This window comes from Coenobita brevimanus, chromosome 68 (genome assembly GCF_032717465.1).
Source record: "Coenobita brevimanus isolate Jiangsu-jjx chromosome 68, ASM3271746v2, whole genome shotgun sequence".
NCBI classification, from domain to species: domain Eukaryota; kingdom Metazoa; phylum Arthropoda; class Malacostraca; order Decapoda; family Coenobitidae; genus Coenobita; species Coenobita brevimanus.
This window is the reverse complement of record NC_137021.1, coordinates 31,766,929-31,787,096: the sequence shown is the minus strand read 5'-3', so window position 1 is coordinate 31,787,096 and position 20,168 is coordinate 31,766,929.

Genomic DNA, 20,168 nt, shown 5'->3' with positions numbered 1-20,168 from the left:
GCTTACAAACACCAGGCAAACTGGCAACTCTGACTCGTACCGAAACTTGCACCAGAAACGTCTCGAAAGATCTCGGCTACCAACTGGCAAATCCCCCTTCATAACACTACCCCCTCCCTAGTTCTTTGTCGTCCCGACAAAACTACATAGTATACACAGGCATAAACATAAACCCTAATTCTAATGAAACATCTAACTATACACAAAATAATCCTTCAACTTATCAGGTCTTCTATGCCGCTTCCAACGATGATCTTGTTCCTCCACATAGTCCACTCCTCCAGGAAGGTCTTGGTCCACTTCTTGAGTCACTTCTTCCCTCGGGAAACTGTCACCATCTTCTTGCACTTCAGCTCCTTGGTCCTCAACATCCTCGGTTGCAGGTGAGCAAAATTCCTTAGAGCCATCCCAGCTGTACTGTCCTGCCCCATGGTACCGCCACAGACGATTCACGTGTACCACCTTTGGGCGAGATTTCCTGCCTCCCCGAATCCGATATGTTACATCCGATAGGTGATCCAGCACAGTGTAAGGCCCGTCCCATGGGCTCTGCAACTTTGGTGACTGTCCCTTCTTACGCTGAGGATCTTATAACCAACTTGGTCACCATCCTTGAAGCTCACTTCATTTGCCTTGGCATCATACTTGCACTTCATCACTTCTCCTGAAAACTTGAGGGCTCCTTGCACTTGATGATGTACCTCAGCCAGCTTTTCCTGAAGGTGCTTTGCTTAGCCGGTGGTGTCTGTAGGCAGCTCTTCACCAGGTGGTTTTTCCATTAGCAAGTCGACAGGTAAACGTAGCTCGTGGCCCAACATCAGTTTTGCAGGAGTGTAGCCAGTAGACTTGTGGGATGCAGACCGATATGCCATCAGCAAAGGAGGTAATTTCTGGTCCCAGTCTGTTTGTCCATCAGTGCAGTACTTGGCCAGTTCTTGTCCCAGGGTCCAGTTGAATTTCTCCACCATTCCATCTGACTGTGGCCTTAAGGGGGTCGTCCTGGTCTTCTTGATCCCCAATAACTTGCAGCACTCGCGGAACACAGCAGACTCGAAGTTTCTACCCTGGTCTGAATGTAGCTCTTGTGGGATCCCAAAACGACAGAAAAACTGATCAACCCACACCTGAGCAACAGTCACAGCCTCTTGATCGGGGATGGCATAGGCTTCTGGCCACTTTGTGAAGTAATCCATGGCGTCACATATATACCGGTTTCCTCTCTCAGTGAGTGGCAAAGGTCCAGCAATGTCCACCGCGACTCTTTCCATCGGTGCACCCACTTGGTACAGCTGAAGAGGGGCGCAACCACGTTTTTTGGATCCCTTCTTGGCACAGCACACATCACAGGCCCGACACCACTCTCCAACATCCTGACGCATGCCAATCCAGTAGAATGTCGCAGCCGGCTTCCCAGGTGCCCACTAGTAATCTGGTTATGGGACTCATCCAACATCTCAGACCCCATCTTCTTCGGAACAACCAGTTGCCAACACTCGCTGAGGCCATTGGGCATCTCCCACTGATGCTCCAGTAGCCCGTGCAACGAAGAAGGCCCCACTGACTCCAGCAGCTTCCGGTCGCAGGGCCCAACCTGGAAACTCCTCCCCATGATGGTCGCACCGCACTCCGCTGCAGCCACTCCAGCACCAGTTGCAAATCTGCACCCTCCATCTGCATCCTACCCAGGTCTTCTCAGTCCGACACCGGCCCCGTCACTACAGTACAGCAGCATTTCTTCCTGTGATTCCCATTCCTACTACACTGCATGTCGTCTGTCCTTCTATCTTCGCGTGCACTATTCATCAAGGTTCTTTTGCATTTCTTCAGTGGTGGGTCTTCTGCAGCTTTCTTCTTATCATCCCAACCATCCTGATCCACAAGTAACTCAAACTGTGCACGGTAAGCTTCCCAAGATACACTACCATCACTTTCTTGAGGTTTCTTCTTAACTGAGTCCCCATTATAGCCATGCACTTCACTGGTTTGGGGCCTAATAACTGAGGCATCATAATTAAGTCCAGGACTTACAACTTCTGCATTCTGATTATTCAGCCCTGTAATGCCATCTTCAGATGCCCAGGATCCGTCAAGATTCACTATACACTGTCCATACCCTTCATATGCTCTCTGTACACTAACCTGAGGCTCAGCCGTTCAATATTTCTCCACAGCCTCCATATTCACACTAATTATCTTCTCATGATCGACTGCATGCTTCAACTGGCTATCTACATGCTGTCTGCACTCTATCACAATTCCCTCACTAAATGTCTTCAGCTGGTTTTCCACATGCTGTTTGCACTCCGTCACTATTTCCTCACTAATTGTCTTCAACTGTTCGTCTACATGCTGTTTACACTCTATCACATTATTTCTTACCTCATACTTCTGCTGCCGTAGCTCAGCTTATACCTCCTTCAATTGTTCCTGTTCTTCCTTCATTTCCCCCATGAAAGCATCTAGCTGTCCTTGCATTCTCAGCTGTAATTCCCTCTGTTGCTCCTGTAGTGCCTCCTGAAGCTGTTCATATCGTTCTTTCTGTTCTTCATTCTGTGCCTGCAATTGTTCTTTGATTTCTTTCTTCTGTGCCTGTAATTGTTCTTCGAGCTTTTTCTGTCCTGCATTCTGTGCCTGTAATTGTTCTTCGAGCTTTTTCTGTCCTGCATTCTGTGCCTGTAATTGTTCTTCGAGCTTTTTCTGTCCTGCATTCTGTGCTGCCTGTAGTTGGGAAACTTTTGTGCTTGTAACTGTTCTTTAAATTAATTCCTGAGCACTTTACTTTGGGCCTGTAATTGTGCTTGGAGTGTTTGTAATACTTTCATAATTCCACCCAGCGATGCCTCTTCCTGCCTAGCTTGGCCTCTTGTCTGGACACCTTCTTGCTCCATGTCGAAGATTAGCCTCAATGCAGCCCTGAATAATAATCCACACTCCTGACACCAGTGTTACGTCCCAGTCCCCACACTGCCACAGGCTCCAACAACAGTACTGCTGTACAGGAAAGACGTTGCCCAGTGAGTTGTTCTTCTTATGGTCAGCCTTTAGGTGTGCAGTACTCAAGATCAGCTGAGGCGAAAATAAACACTGGCTCCTTAAAGTTCACTATCTATTTTCCAAATAATTCCACTTAGTGCTTTTCAACTTCACTGTTCTCACAAGCACTGGAGCTATACACACTTTATAGATTGCAGTTACACTTAATGTTTAACAACACTTCACAGTTAGTACACTTAATGCTTGCTAACACTTCACTTATTACACAAGTACTGAAAATATTCTTCACTGACAGTAATTACACGTAATACACTTCACTGTCTTCTCAAGTTCCACTGATATACAAACTTCAATAACCCGTCACTGTTTGCCACTGTTTTCACAAGTACCAAAAATATACACCAAAACTGACTGCACTTCACACAAACTGACTTGACACCCGACTAAACTCCAAACTGCCTTGACACCTCACTAAACTTGTAATAAACTCTACCCCATCTTATATAGGCTTGCATTACTCTCGAAACTTCCACTTCTCCAACATTCTAGGACATACTGTCTTGCATCAGCCCCTAACAACAACAGTTACCAACTACGAGACATCAAAACATTCTAGAGTTGTCGTACATTACATAACACTCTAAATCATTAACCATACGAACCTAAATTACATAATTTAACAAGCAATTATATAAATAAAACATTATAGAAAGAAAGAGCATAAAAATTAATGCATAACTTACGAAATAACTATGCTTACAAACACCAGGCAAACTGGCAACTCTGACTCGTACCGAAACTTGCGGTACCAGAAACGTCTCGAAAGATCTCGGCTACCTAACTGGCAAATCCCCCTTCATAACAATATATATATATATATATATATATATATATATATATATATATATATATGAGAGTATGGATCAGTTGGATCTAGGATTGTGTGGGTAAGACTGAAAGTTGGACTACAAATGTGGGCGATTTTGTGAGTGTATGCGCCAACGGAAGATCATGCAAGCAGAGCCAGAGAAGAGTTCTGGACAAATGTGGAAGTGTGCATGGAAAAGTTTGATAGGAATGAGAGAGAGTGGTTTTGATCGGTGATATGAATGGTAAAGAAGGGAATGTGAAGGTGGATGGAGTAGTTTGTGAGTGGGGTGTGCCTGAGGAGATAGATGAGAATGGCAGTGTTTTAGTGGACATTTGTGCCGGGAGGGGGTTGGTGATAGCCAATACCCTCTTCAGGCACAAAATGATCCACAGGTATACATGGCGAGTGATGAGAAGGGTGGATGGTGAACTGAATGAAAGGAAGGCAATGACTGATTATGTGTGCGTGGATGAAAGGATGCAAAGCTGTGTAATGGATCCAAGAGCATATAGAGGTTGGGGGAGTGGACTTTCTGACCACCACTTGTTGGTGGTCAGAATCAAGGTCCAAGTAAAATGGAGAAATAGAAGAAGAGAAGGACGGAAGGAAGGTGTAAATGTAAGGAGAGTGGAAAGGTTACAAAGGATGAGAAAAAGGCAGAACATAAGAGAGAAGAGGAGGAACGATTGGGTAAATATGAATTGGAGCAGATGGGGGATGTGGAAGGTGTGTGCAAGATATTCACAGAGGAAATATGTGCAGCATGTGAGGTGGTGTGTGGGGTGAAGAGAAGATGAAAGGGGGTGCAGGGAACAGCATGGTGGAATGAAGAGGTGAGACAGGCTGTGGCACAAAAGAAGAAAACATATAGGCCTAATGAATGGATGAGAAACAGGGACGTGGAAGAAGTTGAGAGACGGAAGGGAGAGTTATGTGTAGAAAGGAAGAGAGAGGTGAAATTATTAGTAAGATAGAGTAAGAAGAGAGTGGTTGAGGAATTTGGAATGAATATGAGTGTCAAGTGGAGGGAATGTAAGAAAATGTTCTGGAAAGAGGTGAAGAGAGTCAGACAGGGTGGCAATGAATTTAGTGAAAGGAGTGAAAGATAAAAATGGTAGATTACTAGTTGAGAAGGGAGAAAAAGTGAGCAGATGGAGAGAACACTTTAATGAATTGTTGAAGAGTTACATAGAGAATGAAAGTAATGCGAGTATAAGTGGCTGGGGAATGGCTGGGAGAAGGATGGAGGTGAGAAGACGGGAAGAAATCAGTAGGATGGAAGTTGTGGAAACAATGAAGAAAGTCAAAATTGGGAAAGCCCAAGGAATTGATGGAGTGTGTGGTGAAATGCTGAAGCATGGGGGAGAGATAGTAGTAAAATGGATGTGGAAGATGTGCAGATTGACCTGGGAGGAAGGAAGAGTCCCCGATTATTGGAAGTCAGGTATAATTATTCCCTTGTACAAAGGGAAAGAGGAAAAAGAAGTGTGTGGTAATCATAGGGGCATTTGCCTTCTTAGTGTAATAGGAAAAGTATACGGTAGGATACTTATTGACAGAGTTAGGGAAAGAACAGAGGAATTAGTTGGAGAAGAACAGGGAGGCATTAGGAAGGGAAGAGGTTGTGTAGATCAGATATTCATTCTTAGATCTTTAGTGGAAAAGTCCCTAGAGAAGGGAAAGAAATTGTATGCGGCTTTCATGGATTTGGAGAAAGCTTATGACAGGGTGGATAGACAAGGATTGTGGAAAGTATTAAGAATATATAGGGTAGATGTGAAGTTGTTGAATGCTGTGAAGAGTATGTATGAGGGTGCTAAGGTTGCAGTGCGTGTGGATAGTGAACTGAGTGAGTTTTTCTATTTGATGATTGGGTTTAAACAGGGATGTGTCATGTCTCCATGGTTGTTCAATTTGTATATGGATGGGGTTATAAAAGAGAGACAAGGTAGGGCAGTGGATGTCGGATTAGCCCTAATGAGAGAGGGCAGTGTTTGTAAACTCCTTGTACTGTTGTTTGCTGATGATACTGTGTTGTTAAGTGAAGACAAAAGGGAGCTGCAAGGCATGGTGGATGAGTTTGGGAGAGTATGTAAGAAACGGAATTTAAAGGTGAATGTAGGGAGGAGTAAAGTTATGGTCTTCGAGAGAGGTGCAATGAGTGACTGTACAGTGAGGTTGGATGATGAGGAAATGGAAAATGTGAGTGCGTTTATGTACTTGGGTAGTGTGATGAGTAAGGATGGAAGTTTGGAGGGTGAAGTGCTTGAAAGGGTACAACAAGGAAGAAAGGTTGCCGGTTCCTTTTAAGGCAGTGATAAGAAACAGGGAAGTGAGCATGGAAATGAAAAAGTTATTACATGACAGTATTGTGATACCAACTCTGACGTATGGAAGTGAAGCTTGGACGTTGTTGGAGGGACACAAGTCAAGAGTGAGAGCAGTGGAAATCAGTTATTTGATAGGAGCCTGTGGAGTCACATGGAGAGACAGACTGACAAATGAGAATGTGAAGGAGCGTTGTGGTGTGGATGTGAATGTGATAGGAAGCGTTAGGAGAAACACACTGAGGTGGTTTGGCCATGTGGATAGCATGGAGAGTAAGAAACTGACGAGAAGAGTGTATTTGAGTGAGGTGGAGTGGGAAAGAGGGAGGGGAAGGCCAAGGAGGAGATGGAGGGATGGAGTGGAGAGGTATATGAGAGAGAGGGGGGTGAATTGGGAGCAGGTCAGTGAAATGGCGGGGAACAGGGTGACGTGGAGGCGATTTGTTTGTGGCCCCCCCGTATAAGGGATTAAGGCGTCTGGATATATATATATATATATATATATATATATATATATATATATATGAAATCTCTTTCAGTTTTATTTGCGAGGCAACAACATAGTAAAGAACTTAAGCCATATTTCCCTTTTCTCCTCCGTGTTTAGGGTAACTGTACGTTGAATACATTTCCTCCATGTAGATCATAAATGTCACAGGGAGAAGTATGAAGGTTTGGTATTTCTTGTATAAACACGAGCAGCATGTTCCACCAGCCTCAGCTAACTGGTAAAAGATTTACCGAAAGCTCTACATGCAAGTCCAAGACACTTTATTTCCAGGTACTGCCGTACTGTTAACAGCACTGCAGCACACTGTCACAAAAGTGTACATTTATGTATGTACACGGCATAGTTCCTAAGAGATTAAATCTTCGAGGAGGGGAAGACTGCCCTTGGGATTTCGTTGCACTCTAAATTAAATCCTGGAAGAGGAAAAAGCTATACATGGCAATATATATATATATATATATATATATATATATATATATATATATATATATATATATATATAAACCCACAAAAATATTATGCACACATACACAAAGATAGATGGATAAGTAGATACTCGTAGGATACAGTATCTTGAGCATTATCAGGCTCATTTTCGGTTTTATACAATGATCCTTGGTGATTTCGGAAACGAAATGATAAATATCAGCGCAAACATATCACCTTTTTCTTACACACACACACACACACACACACACACAAAAATCACATAAGGCAGGAAAGGAGAAGATACGATAGAAGTATTCAGTCAGTGAAGAAAGTAAAAATAAGGAAAGCCATATGATTTGATCAAGTGTGTGACAAAATGTTAAAATACAAGAGAGACACGGTAATAGAATGGATATGGAAGACGTGTGGTTTGGCCCGGAAGGCAGGTAGGGTTCAGGAGCATTGGAATCCAAGTGTAATTGTTCCTTCATACAAAAGAATAAGGGAAAGAGAAGTGTGTGGCAGTCTTAGGCATATTTGTCTCCTTACTAAAAAAAGAAAGGATCATACAATATTTGTTAGAGTTAAGGAAATGACCGAGGAATTAGCTAGAAATAAACAAGAGGATTTTAGAAAGGGAAAAGGTTACACGGATTAGATAATATTCGATCTAAGATGGGAGAAAACGTATCTAGGTGGATGGGAGGAAGATCCAGTAGGTCTTCTGGAGAATAAGTCTACGAGGTAAAACGGTCCATGGTTGGAGTAGGTCCGTGTGGGGAAAATGACTTAAATAGGGTTTTTTTCCATAGGGGAAAGAAGCCGAATTGGAAACATATGTCTAATTGTTAATTTAAAAGATTCTATGGAAGAAACAGATCCAAGAGGAAAATAGATCCAGGGGGGAAATTGAGTCCATGGGAGAATATAGGTTCATGGGGGACAATCTCTGTACGGGTAAGACAGGCGCATGCAGGAAACTGGTGCATGAGGGGAAAAAGTCTAATGGTGGGAATGGGTCCATATGGGAATATGGGTCCGATGGGGAAATAGTTCCATGAAGTAAATAGGCCAGTGAAATGAAAATAGGCCCCTGGGGTGGGAAGATGACTTCTCTAAGTATTGCTGGAGGTGGACATATATGCTGCTAATACTGATGATAAACTAAGGATGATGGTGATAATTACTCTGATAACAGAAATGATCGCTTCTGATGATAGTGATATTTATGATGCAATTGATACTGCTACAGTTAGTAATACTGGCATTAAAAATAATAATGGTATTCGTAGGATATCTTACAGGCATACAATTTGGTGGAAATGAGATCAGGATGATGGTGATGATGATGTAGATGATGATAATGATGATGATGATGATGATGATGAGGAGGAGGAGGAGGAGGAGTTGGAATTGAATTGAACTGAACTGAAATGAAATGAATAATGGTTAGTGCTTAGACTTCTTACAGAAGTATGGAGCACAGCTCCTTCATTGTCCATAACATATTCCGTATTAGGTGACATAATGCAGCTTACAGATACACATAACATAATTTCATCTAAACATTATAAATATTGCATCCAGGAAACATACTAACAATTTAAGCATATTACCATTGTCACTCGGCATTAATGTACTAAATTTCCCTCTGTTTGGACTAGTCCAGAAGTACTCTGGGATATACTGTAGTCATGCCTCAGCTGACTTATTACCTGGTTATTACATACTAAAACAACGTGATATTCATCCCCTAGTACTGCAGCATCATATTTATCACAAATTCTTTCCTCTCTAAGTACATTCTGGTATCTTCCTGCTGTTACTAGCACTCTATTATTGTCTGTCCTAAGTTTAGCAAAAATAATCCGTGATTTTTTCTTCACTTTAGTTTATACTCCTCTCTGTCAAATATACATTTAAAAGTTACATAAGTACTACAAACAGACTTTGTCATAACATTTCTATACCAAAGAGAAATCCACTGATCTTTAAGCCTTTGTTCCACAGTTTTTCCCAGCCAAACAGGGTTAGGCATTTCCTGATACAACCACACCTGTGATAAACTACAGTTATTTAACACTGATCTGACCTCCTTTAACCAGGGTGATGTATACAATCCAACAGTGTCCAGGTGCTGCAAAGTGATACATAAGATACGCTAATTTTTCAGGTTTTCCAGTGATGAGTCTATTCCAATATTTAATTGTTCTAACTTTTCTATCAATATCCAGAGGATATGCCCCAAGCTCGCCATATACAGTGTCTTTACATGTATTTCTCTGCAAGCACAACGTATGCTTTAAGAATTTCATATATAAAAGTTCTACTTCCCCAATTACAGTATGTCCCCAAACTTCACAGCCATATATCATTACAGGTAATACTGTAGATCTAAATAACTCCATTTGGAGATCTACAGGAAGAGCAAATTTCCTACACTTTCCAATAAGACTGTATATAGCTCTTGTAGCTACCTCAATACATTCCTGTTCTCCTTTTTTAACCCACCACATGCAGTGCCATTTCAAAACGGTCTGACATAATGCTGCGGCCAGTGCCAGTGCCGTTTTAAAACGGTCTAAAATTAAAAACTTCACTGTGACCGCATTTTTCAAGATTCGCAGGTAAAAATTGGCAGGCATGTAAGGTAACTATTCCTCTACCATCCCCCAGGCTGTCAAGGCCATACACTCACTCGCTCCCCCCTCATGCTCGCTCTCCCTCACTCCGCCTGTGTGCCTCACCCAGTGCTGTACATAGTGAAGGGATTTTGTAAATATTTTCATGTAAGTGTAAGTTGTAAATATTTTCTTGTAAGTGTAAGGACTCTATAGTGAAGTCAAGTTGTAAATACCTTCTGGTAAGTGCCAGAACTGTACGTAATGAAGTCAGGTTGTACCTATCTTCAAGTAAGTGTAAGATAATGCATTCACAGTGAGAAAGACATGCAAATTGTGACAGATGCTGAAGTAATACTTGATCAGAAAAGCGTACTGAACATTGCTCTACCTTCTTAGCATAAGTACCTGAGTATACCTTACACAGAGAACGGCTTTCTCTCACGTACGTGGTGAGAGTGAGAGAGCAGCTATACCTGTACACGAGTATGCAGGACTCAATAAAACTGATTCCGAGCCTCGGTGAGCATTTTAATGGCAAAATTCGTTGTTTCCACATCAAAATCTATCATTTTAGCCCCCCAGAAAAAGGTTGAAAAATGGCCGGCACTGGGGTGACCCAGAGGACTAAAAATAGCCGGCACGCGGAGGGTTAAAGCTCCCACTACTACAGAATAACACCCCAAAGTACTTATATTCCCCTACAGTTTCCACGTTTTCATTCCCAAATTTAAAGTTATAACCTTCAGTCAGGGCTCTTCCCCTTCCAACGACTACTACTTTTATATTATTAGTACGAACTTCCATTTCCACTGATTACAATAATTTTCCACTGCCTTAAGTGCATTGTTTATCCCCTCCTCACTTTTCCCCATAATAACAGTATCATCAGCATACAACATACAGGCATTCTCAGATGGAGATCTAACCTGTCATCATTAAAAATTAGGTGTGTACAATTTTCACCTAACAGATACTCCTCAAGATCATTTATATACAAGGCAAATAGTAAAGGAGAAAGGTTTTCCCTTTGTCTCACCCCTTTGTGACTTACAGAAAAATCTGATATTTCTTGATTTACATCAATACATGGTTTAATATTATTATACATACTTTTAACCAAACTATAAAACTTACCAGTAATCCCCTTTTTAACAAGTTTGTACCACAGCCCATCTCTCCAGATCATATCAAAAGCCTTTCTATAATCAGTGAACAAGAAAAACAATTTCTTTTTCTTCCAACTAAACAAATCAGCATTACATTTTAGCACAAACACATGGTCTATTGTAGAACAGCTCTTCCTAAACCCAGCTCGAGATTCAGTTAAGTTACCTTCACCACAATATGCAGTAAGTCTGTCATTTAATACAGAAGTAAATAATTTACTCATACAACTTAACAAAGATTCCCCTATAATTATTAGCATCATTTATATCATCCTTATTGTTATAGATAGGAGCTATACTGCCAACTAACCATTCCTCAGGCAGTGTGTCCGTGTCTAACATCTTATTAAAAAGTACTGCATATAAAGGGCATACCAAATCACAAGTGGTTTTAATGTACTCATTGACAATACAATCAGTTCCTCCTGCCTTATTATTTTTTAAATTTATTAATCCATCCATCCATCATCCAATCCTACGTTGTAGGAGCCCGGGACTAGGCAAGTTCGTCCTGGCATTTAAGATGAGAGTGACCAGCCTCACTCATCCCTGAGTGGCTTTATGTGAGCAATAAACCCCAACCATCCCTTGAATATAAACCTTCACCGGCTCATTCCGATTGGAGCACCGTTATTACCCACTAAACCACCAGGCGCCAAAATTTGGTTATATGGTTACCACCCAGCGTAGTAAATGGTTTCCTGGTGTACAGGAAACCATTTGGCTTGTCACTCAGTGTAGAGTCATCCACAGGCAGAAGGAAGAGGTACATTTCTTAATTTCCAACACAGTTATAGATGCATCCAGTAATAAGTTGTCATGCATTATCCCTTCAGTATCATTTGGTAAACTAGGATAATCCCCATCTTCATCAAGTAAACCTTTGAAGTTATAATAAACTCGAACAGATAATTGAGTATCTTTTCTCTGAAGCCTTTTAATAACTGCCAATAAAACCTATGATATTTTTTCTTATTTTCTTTAATTTTCCTAGCAACATTCTCTCTTTCCTCATGTTTAATCGTTTTCAGTTCACTTTTGTATTTTTTACTCTTAATAATAATATCATTGAAATTTTCATCAGATTTAATAACATTATATTTTTATGTGGCCTTATGATAATCTTTTCTGCTTTGCCAGCATTGACCATCATAACCAGGCATGCTGGACTGATTAGTGAATTTAACATACCTCCCTTGTGGTCTGCCCAAAGCGCCTCCAATGCAGGGTCTACAAGAATATGCTTCAATTTCGTGTTTAGGTCTGTTACTGACATATTAAGTGCCTCAGCCAAAATTTTATGAACACTGCAACATCTGTCTAAGCAATATATTCTTGTGACTTATAATTTTTCCATTTCCCTGGCTTACTACTATTTAATTTGTACATTTGTCCATTCTACCTGTTGTTCATCACACCACATACACTGCTTATACCCTTAAGTTGAAGTTGTACGCCACAGTGAACATCTGATAACAAAGGGTCAAAATCCATTACTTTAAAATTCTGAATTTTAGTAAAAAGATGTGGTGAACCCATAACATAGTCAACCACAGTGGAATACACAGTAGTTGCCTTCCCAACTCTGTCATCTTCCCCTGTCCTGCCATTAAATTTACATATCTGGTTGTTTTTACAATGCTATAAAATATCCCTTCAAGTCAATAAAAACACCATGCTGGTTAATTATTACATTCTCGGCGATGGCTGAATCGGTAGAGAGGTGGCCCACAGTACTAATGGACCCAGGTTCGAATCCTGGCTGAGGCAGGGAACAGTTTAAGGATTTGAATTTCATAGAAACAGAGTTTCCTGATCTACCAGAAGGCCCGCTGACATGTTGTAAAAATACTCCCTCTAATACCAGTACACCAGTCCTGTATGGGAATTGAAATCACTACACAGCAAATGAAAATAAACAACAAAGTCTTACAGGAAATTATCTATATCATTGAAATGTTCAACACCACCATACCTTGAATTGCTGGGTAGAACATAAACAGAAGATATAATTAGGTGCTTTTGCAGGCCTAAGACTTTTATCCACCTGCACTGATAGAAGTGTGCCAGACCTCGATGGCAAGACTTTCCACTGTAACTTACTTTCCTTCCTGACTGCAGTAAGTAGACCACCAGGCTTATATCTACTTAAAATTGTCTGTTTTTATATACAATATCTATATCATTGAAATGTTCAACACTACCATACCTTGAATTGCTGGGTAGAACATAAACAGAAGATATAATTAGGTGCTTTTGCAGGCCTAAGACTTTTATCCACCTGCACTGATAGAAGTGTGCCAGACCTCGATGGCAAGACTTTCCACTGTAACTTACTTTCCTTCCTGACTGCAGTAAGTAGACCACCAGGCTTATATCTACTTAAAATTGTCTGTTTTTATATACAATATCAAAAGCCAATTTTCCTATACAGATATTTACATTATCCATATCCACATCATCGCATCTAGTTTCACTCATACAAATAATATATTTCTTACAGTCTTCAGTAAATTTTATTGATAATAATTTTCCCTTTAATCCACATACATTAATAATAAGTAGATATAAACTTTTGCTTTGAGCACTACTTACATCATTCATCAGCACGCGCCGTGCCCCATTCCTGGCCTATTCTAATCCAGACATGAAACAATCTAGTTTAAGCCTCTTCCAGTCTGGGGTACATACACCAATCCTGACCAGGTCATCCGGGGTTTCTATGTACAGAGGTCTGTCTGGTGCATCCTTCAGCCTAGCCACAATCTTGCCATCACGCGTTATTGCGTTCTTCACATTTGGGTGCTCCTTCACAATGTTCAGCATTGCAGATATCAATGAAGTCAAGTCTTCATTAACAAAAACAATACTGCTAATAACATTAATGAATGTGATGCTGGTAATGGGTATGATAATACTGCAAGTGATGTTAATGAAACTGATAATGATGATACAGCAATAATAATAATAATAATAACAGTATATCATTATCATATCGTATCATCATGATCATGATCATCATTATCATCAGCATCATCCCGAACTCTTTCTCTACCCAGAGATGGTGTGAAGCAGGGTCCAGAGAGCAAGAAGAGAGCAACATCTTAGAGAAATAGCTAAAAATTAACATGTTCAGTGAAAAAGGCCACACACTGTCAGGGGGGGATGTGAATTTAAGAAATAAAAATGCTTGATATTACTTGAAAATTGAGACAAGTAATTAACTTGTGAAAATCTAGCAGTAAGTTTTACTTTATTCCGACTTACTTTGCTGATTCTCTAAAGATGAGAATTTATAAACTTTCTCAACAGTACACAGCAGAGACTAATTACTCATGAGTGCAGTTTGTAGTACTGTTAGCCTCTTGAGAAAGTGACTCCACCCCTGACAATCAATAACTAATGCTAATAATAATAAACAGGTTCTTGCCGGTGCTTAACTCCTGGCTGGCACAACGGATTTAAGTTTGATACAAAAGAAGTGGCCTAAGTACCAGTTATGAATATTGTAAAGAGTTTGTGCAAACTAGGAGTGGCAACTAAAATAAGCTTATTGAGGAGAAATAAAACAGGAGTCTAATTACATTAAGCTCAAAGAACAGAACGGTAAAATTTATTGATTACAATAAAATAAAAATACGTTATATGAATCTCAAAATAAATTCAAAAGGGGAATTTCATGGTCGCTAGGTGACTCATGAATTCAAATAACAAGAGAATACACTCACTCGCTCATTCAAAAGCTAATTAATCTTAAGCCTAGAAAAACGAACAGAAACACTGGTCAGTGGAGGGGAGCCGAAACGAACGTCTGGTCTGGGCGCCTGTGATGAACACGAATGCTGCTATTCACTCTAAGCCCGCTTCGCCAATCACCGTCTAGGTGGAAATTCAGGAATTCGCTGTACAACGGAGATGCTGCTCTACGCTGGGCACAAAATGATCCTATCCTCATGACGATCCCGAGCTGACTGATTCAAACTCGGAAGGGAGGTACAAGCTGGCTGTATTTGCAGGAAGTAGGCGTGGCCTAACTTCAACGGTCAGTGGAAAGAAGGTGAACGATATAGGCTCACAATAAATCACTCAGTGAAAGCACTAATGTCGTGGATAAGAATGGTAACTTGTGAAACAGTGACAAATGTTCTGAAAACTATCCCGATCGAAGTGAATACGAGGACGGTTGAACTGAGTGATGCCCAGTGGGAATTCCACTAGAGTTCATGGTTTTCTCATCACAGTACAATGTCACGAATTTATATAAATACGCTCGCGCAAATTCGTGACTTTACGCCCCATCAAAATCAAATTTTTCTTCAGAAAATTTTTTCATATACTGTACATACATATAAATCCTAACTCAGTCACACAAGATTCACACTGTGGTGTGTGTACTATCCTGCTTCAGGAGAAAATCATAGTTGCCCATGAGCGTAAAAACCTAGTATTTACGGAGGAAAAAAACTCCGTGACATTGGTGAAAAATCCTGTACTCAGGTCAAACTGAGTGAAAAGTTCGCTACATTTATATTAACAACTGATTGTCATGTAGCGTGATGTATGTAATACACGGTGTAGGTGTGACAGTTGTGGGGTAACTGTGGATACGCGTAAAATGATATAATACAGATCAGTAGTAGAGACGACGAGGCAGAAGAGAAGAGGCAGCAGCATGCAGCAGAGACGATCAGCTGATCTGCACAACAAAACTGCTACATCCACCAGCTGCACCCGTGAAAGCAATCAAGGTGGAGCATCAAAAGTGTCAATGCGGCAAACAATTTTTAATAAATTACAATTTCTCTCTCTGCCTAGTAGTCAGTACTTATGTTACAAAAAGTACACTATTATTTTGTTAATGGATACATTATTAACCAGGAAATGAAGTCCTTGGATTGTTCAAATCTCTGAGGACCCCTGTAGTTTACTTGTTAAACCTATATTATTAACCAGGAAATGTGTCAGTCCTTGGATTGCTCAAATCTCTGAGAACGGGCAGTTTACTGGTTAAACCTACATTATTAACCTGGAAACGTGCTAGTCCTTGGATTGCTCAAATCTCTGAGAACGGGCAGTTTACTGGTTAAACCTAACACTACACTTATGATTAATAACGGCAAGCTGAGAATCCCTAAGCAATCTCGGGCAGGTCACATTTTAACACCCAGCGTGGGTGTGAACACTCATGTGGATAATGTGCATTCTCTGGAAATCCTCAGAGAGGCCCACAGCTTGAAATACTCCACAAGGTAATTCAGACACAGCCTCGGATTGTCTCTATGGGGTCCCGAACTTCCCCTTAACCTATGGTACATATGTATGTACAGGCCCTGGACATAATGTGTCCTGTGGGGCCAACGGGCGAGACGTCAGATCCACACCCACACTACCATTGCCCTCTCTCTCAACTGACTCAGAGATTATGAGCATGGATTCAAACGGCACAAGAAGGACATGTCCCTGATTGGTGGTACATTGACACACATTGCAGGAACGCACAAAACTATCTATTTCTTGCCCCATTCCTGGCCAGCAAAAGTCAGCACGGATACAGCCCTGGGTTTTCCTTTTCCCCATGTGACCTCCTGAGGCTGAACAATGACCCCATTCTAACACTGCTTAGCGATACTTAGCAGGAACGACAAACTGCAGTTGAACCTCGCCCTGGGGTGTTTATGAAGGAACCTGGCTTGACCTCCCTGTGAATAATTAATCACTCTACCCTTTTGCTTCTTCTGCACAGCAGCAAATGTCAGGTCAGACTGTTGTTCTTGGACAACATCTTGACTACAAATCAGATCTTGCGGCGATGCAATGGTCACCGGGGTGACACAGTTTGGAGCCTTGGCCATGGCTCGTGTTACTGCAGCCGAAGTCTGAGTAGCGTCATCTATGGTGCAACTATACTTGACACCTGATATGTTGCCTATTATTAGTTCAAACAAAGGTTCTGGCATGACAACTGCAAGTGTCGTGCCAGTGTAAAATGGAGATGCCACCTGGATACATGCCTCAGGGAACAGTCTCACTGATCCATCCATAAGCTGAGCTTGGATCTGTCGACCTGTGTACTCCTCAGGCCGAACTAGACTCTGCCTGACAGAGCAACCTGAGGAACCGTTGTCTCTCAGGACCTTCACAGGAATGCCTCCCACAAACCCTGGCTGAACAAGGAAGGCACTGTTACCTGTGGGAGGGCCTGTGGAGGAAGCAGCCAGCCATTGATGAGGCTGCTGAATGAATGATGTGGCAAGCATGGTACCCTGAGAACTAGATGCCTGAGGGGTCGTACTCACCATCTGGGGAGATGGAGCGTTGACCACCTGTGGTGGAGAGTTCACTGTCGCTGGAGGACTAGTGAACTGTGGAGAAGTACATGTGGTGCTTGGGACGACACCACCATACTGCTGTTGAGGAATAAAGGCTGCGTTCGCCTCATGTCTCCGATACACTGGGGATGGTGCTGAAAAGGATTGTCCCGACTGTCGATTGCGTGGCTGATACTGCTGCTGGTTAGGGTACTTGTTGTACCTCTTCCAAGCAGGTTTCTGTGTATTTTGCCCCTGGTCCTTCTTCTGCGGTTTGTTTGGATCTTGGCCATTATTCTGAGAACGGCCTTGATACTGGGGTTCAGTCTGAGATGGTTTCCCAGATTTGTCAGCTTTCCTGTTCCAGATGTGTTGCTTACGAGTTTGATACCTGTATGCAGTGAAGAATGCATCAGCCTTCTCACCATTTGGCTGGCATCCCTTACCTGGCAGATCTTAAGCTGAGCCATAAGCTCAGCAGCCCACGACTTCTAGCTGCATGCGCAGCATGAGGTCGATTATCTCCTCTCGCGTGGGAGGAGTTACATCTTTCTCCATCCACTTATCTAAGTATGCAGTAAGCCGATCAAGAAACTGAACAGCAGTCTCCTTTTCTTGCAGATGCGCCCTCATAAGCTGACCCCTGGCATCATCAACTGTGAGACTGTATGCTTTAATGAGTGCGGCCTTCATCATCTCATATAAGAGATTGTCTCCACGAATTCTGTGGAGAATATCTAGGGCAGGGCCCTCAAACAAGCTAAGAAACTGGAGCCGCTTAGCTGCCTCATCCAGCTGATACAGCTGAGCCATGTCTTCGAAACGAGCTATGAATGGCTCGATTCGCTCGCCTTCCTTGTATGGAGGAAGCTTGATGCATGGGGTCGCCAGAACATGTGCCGGGAGAGCGCTCGTGGAGCTTGGGTTAGCTGCACCAGATGTGTCTGAAGCCAAGGAGTCTTGCTTGAGCTTCAGCAATTCAAGTTCATGTTTCTCACATGCCTCGCGCTCGGCACGTTCGAGTTCGAGTTCTTTCTCTCATTGTTCTAGCTCATATTCACGTTCTCTTTCGTTGTTCTCGCTCAAATTCATGTCCTCTCTCACGTTGTTCTTGCTTGTGTTCGTGTTCTCTCTCGCATTGTTTGCATTGTTTTTGCTCGTGTTCACGTTGTTCTTGCTCGTGTTCACATTGTTCTTGCTCGTATTCACATTGAATTTGACGCTCTTCACGGGCATCATTCTTACATTGCTGCTCGTAACCAAACCGAGAAAGCACATATTCTTTAATTTGTTGGGGGTCGGAAAGCCCCATATCTTTGGCTTCCTGTACATATATATTAGTAGCCATGATGCTAACTCAACTAAGGCTGAGTAGACTAAAGACTGAGTACTGACTGCTATTTTGCAGAGAAATGCCAATAATCAAAAGTAAAGAATATAGGCACAGGTTGGTGGTGACCAGTTTTATCTAGTTAAACTGGTAAAGAAAGAAAATTTAAAAACATGCAACTGGCTGGGAAAACTATTAAGTAAAATTAAACCGCCGCGTGGAGAAAGGTGACAGGAGTGATCTGTGACAGAAGGGTCTCTGCAGAAATGAAAGGGAAAGTTTATAAGACTGTCGAAAGGCCAGCCATGTTGTACAGAATGGAGACAGTACCACTGAAAAAAAGACAGGAGGCACAGTTTGAGGTAGCAGAATTGAAGATGTTGCGTTTTTCACTAGGAGTGACGAGGTTGGACAAAATTAGAAATGAACATATTAGAGGGACAGCACACATAAATCAATTTGGGGATAAAGCTAGAGAGGTGAGACTGAGATGGTTTGGACATGTGCAGAGGAGGGATGAGGAGTATATCGGGATGATGATGCTGGAAATGGAGTTACCAGGCAGGAGAAAGAGAGGAAGGCCAAAGAGAAGGTTTATGGATGTAGTGAAGGAGGATATGCGGGTGGTAGATGTAAGAGAAGAAGATGCAGAAGACAGAGTAGGATGGAGAAGGGTGATCCGCTGTGGCAACCCCTAAGGGGATAGCCGAAAGGAGAAGAAGAAGAAACCACTGCATGCCAGTGCCATTTTAAAACGGTCTGACATAATGCCACAGCAAATGCCAGTGCCATTTTAAAATGGTCTAAAATAAAAAACTTCACTGTGACCGCATTTTTCAAGACTTGCGGGTAAAAATTGGCAGGCACGCAAGATAACTACTCCTCTACCATCCCCAAGGCTGTCAAGGCCGTACACTCACTTGCTTCCCCCCTCAGACTCACTCTGCCTCACTGTGCCTGTGTGCCTCACCCAGTGCTGTACATAGTGAAGGCCTTTTGTAAATATTTTCATGTAAGTGTAAGTTGTAAATATTTTCTTGTAAGTGCAAGGACTATATAGTGATGTCAAGTTGTAAATACCTTCTTGTAAGTGCCAGGACTGTACGTAATGAAGTCAGGTTGTACCTATCTTCAAGTAAGTGTAAGATAATGCATTCACAGTGAGAAAGACACGCAAACTGTGATAGATGCTGAAGTAATAAGTATTCGGAAAAGTGTACTGAACATTGCTATACCTTCTTAGCATAAATACCTGAGTATACTCTACATAGAAAACGGCTTTCTCTCACGTACGTGGTGAGCATAAGAGAGCAGCTATACCTGTATACGAGTATGCAGGACTCAATAAAACTCATTTCCGAGCCTCGGTGAGCATTTTAATAGCGAAATTCGTTGTTTCCACATAGAAATCTATCATTTTAGCCCCCCCCAAAAAAGGTTGAAAAATGGCCGGCACTGGGGTGACCCAGAGGGCTAAAAATAGCCAGCACGCAGCGGGTTAAAAGAAATGAAAAAATAACCACCAGTAATATAGTGCCTGTAGACATTAATGATAAATACCTAGGTGTGAGTGAGTATTATCTCGTTAATAACTTTAGACCTACGAGT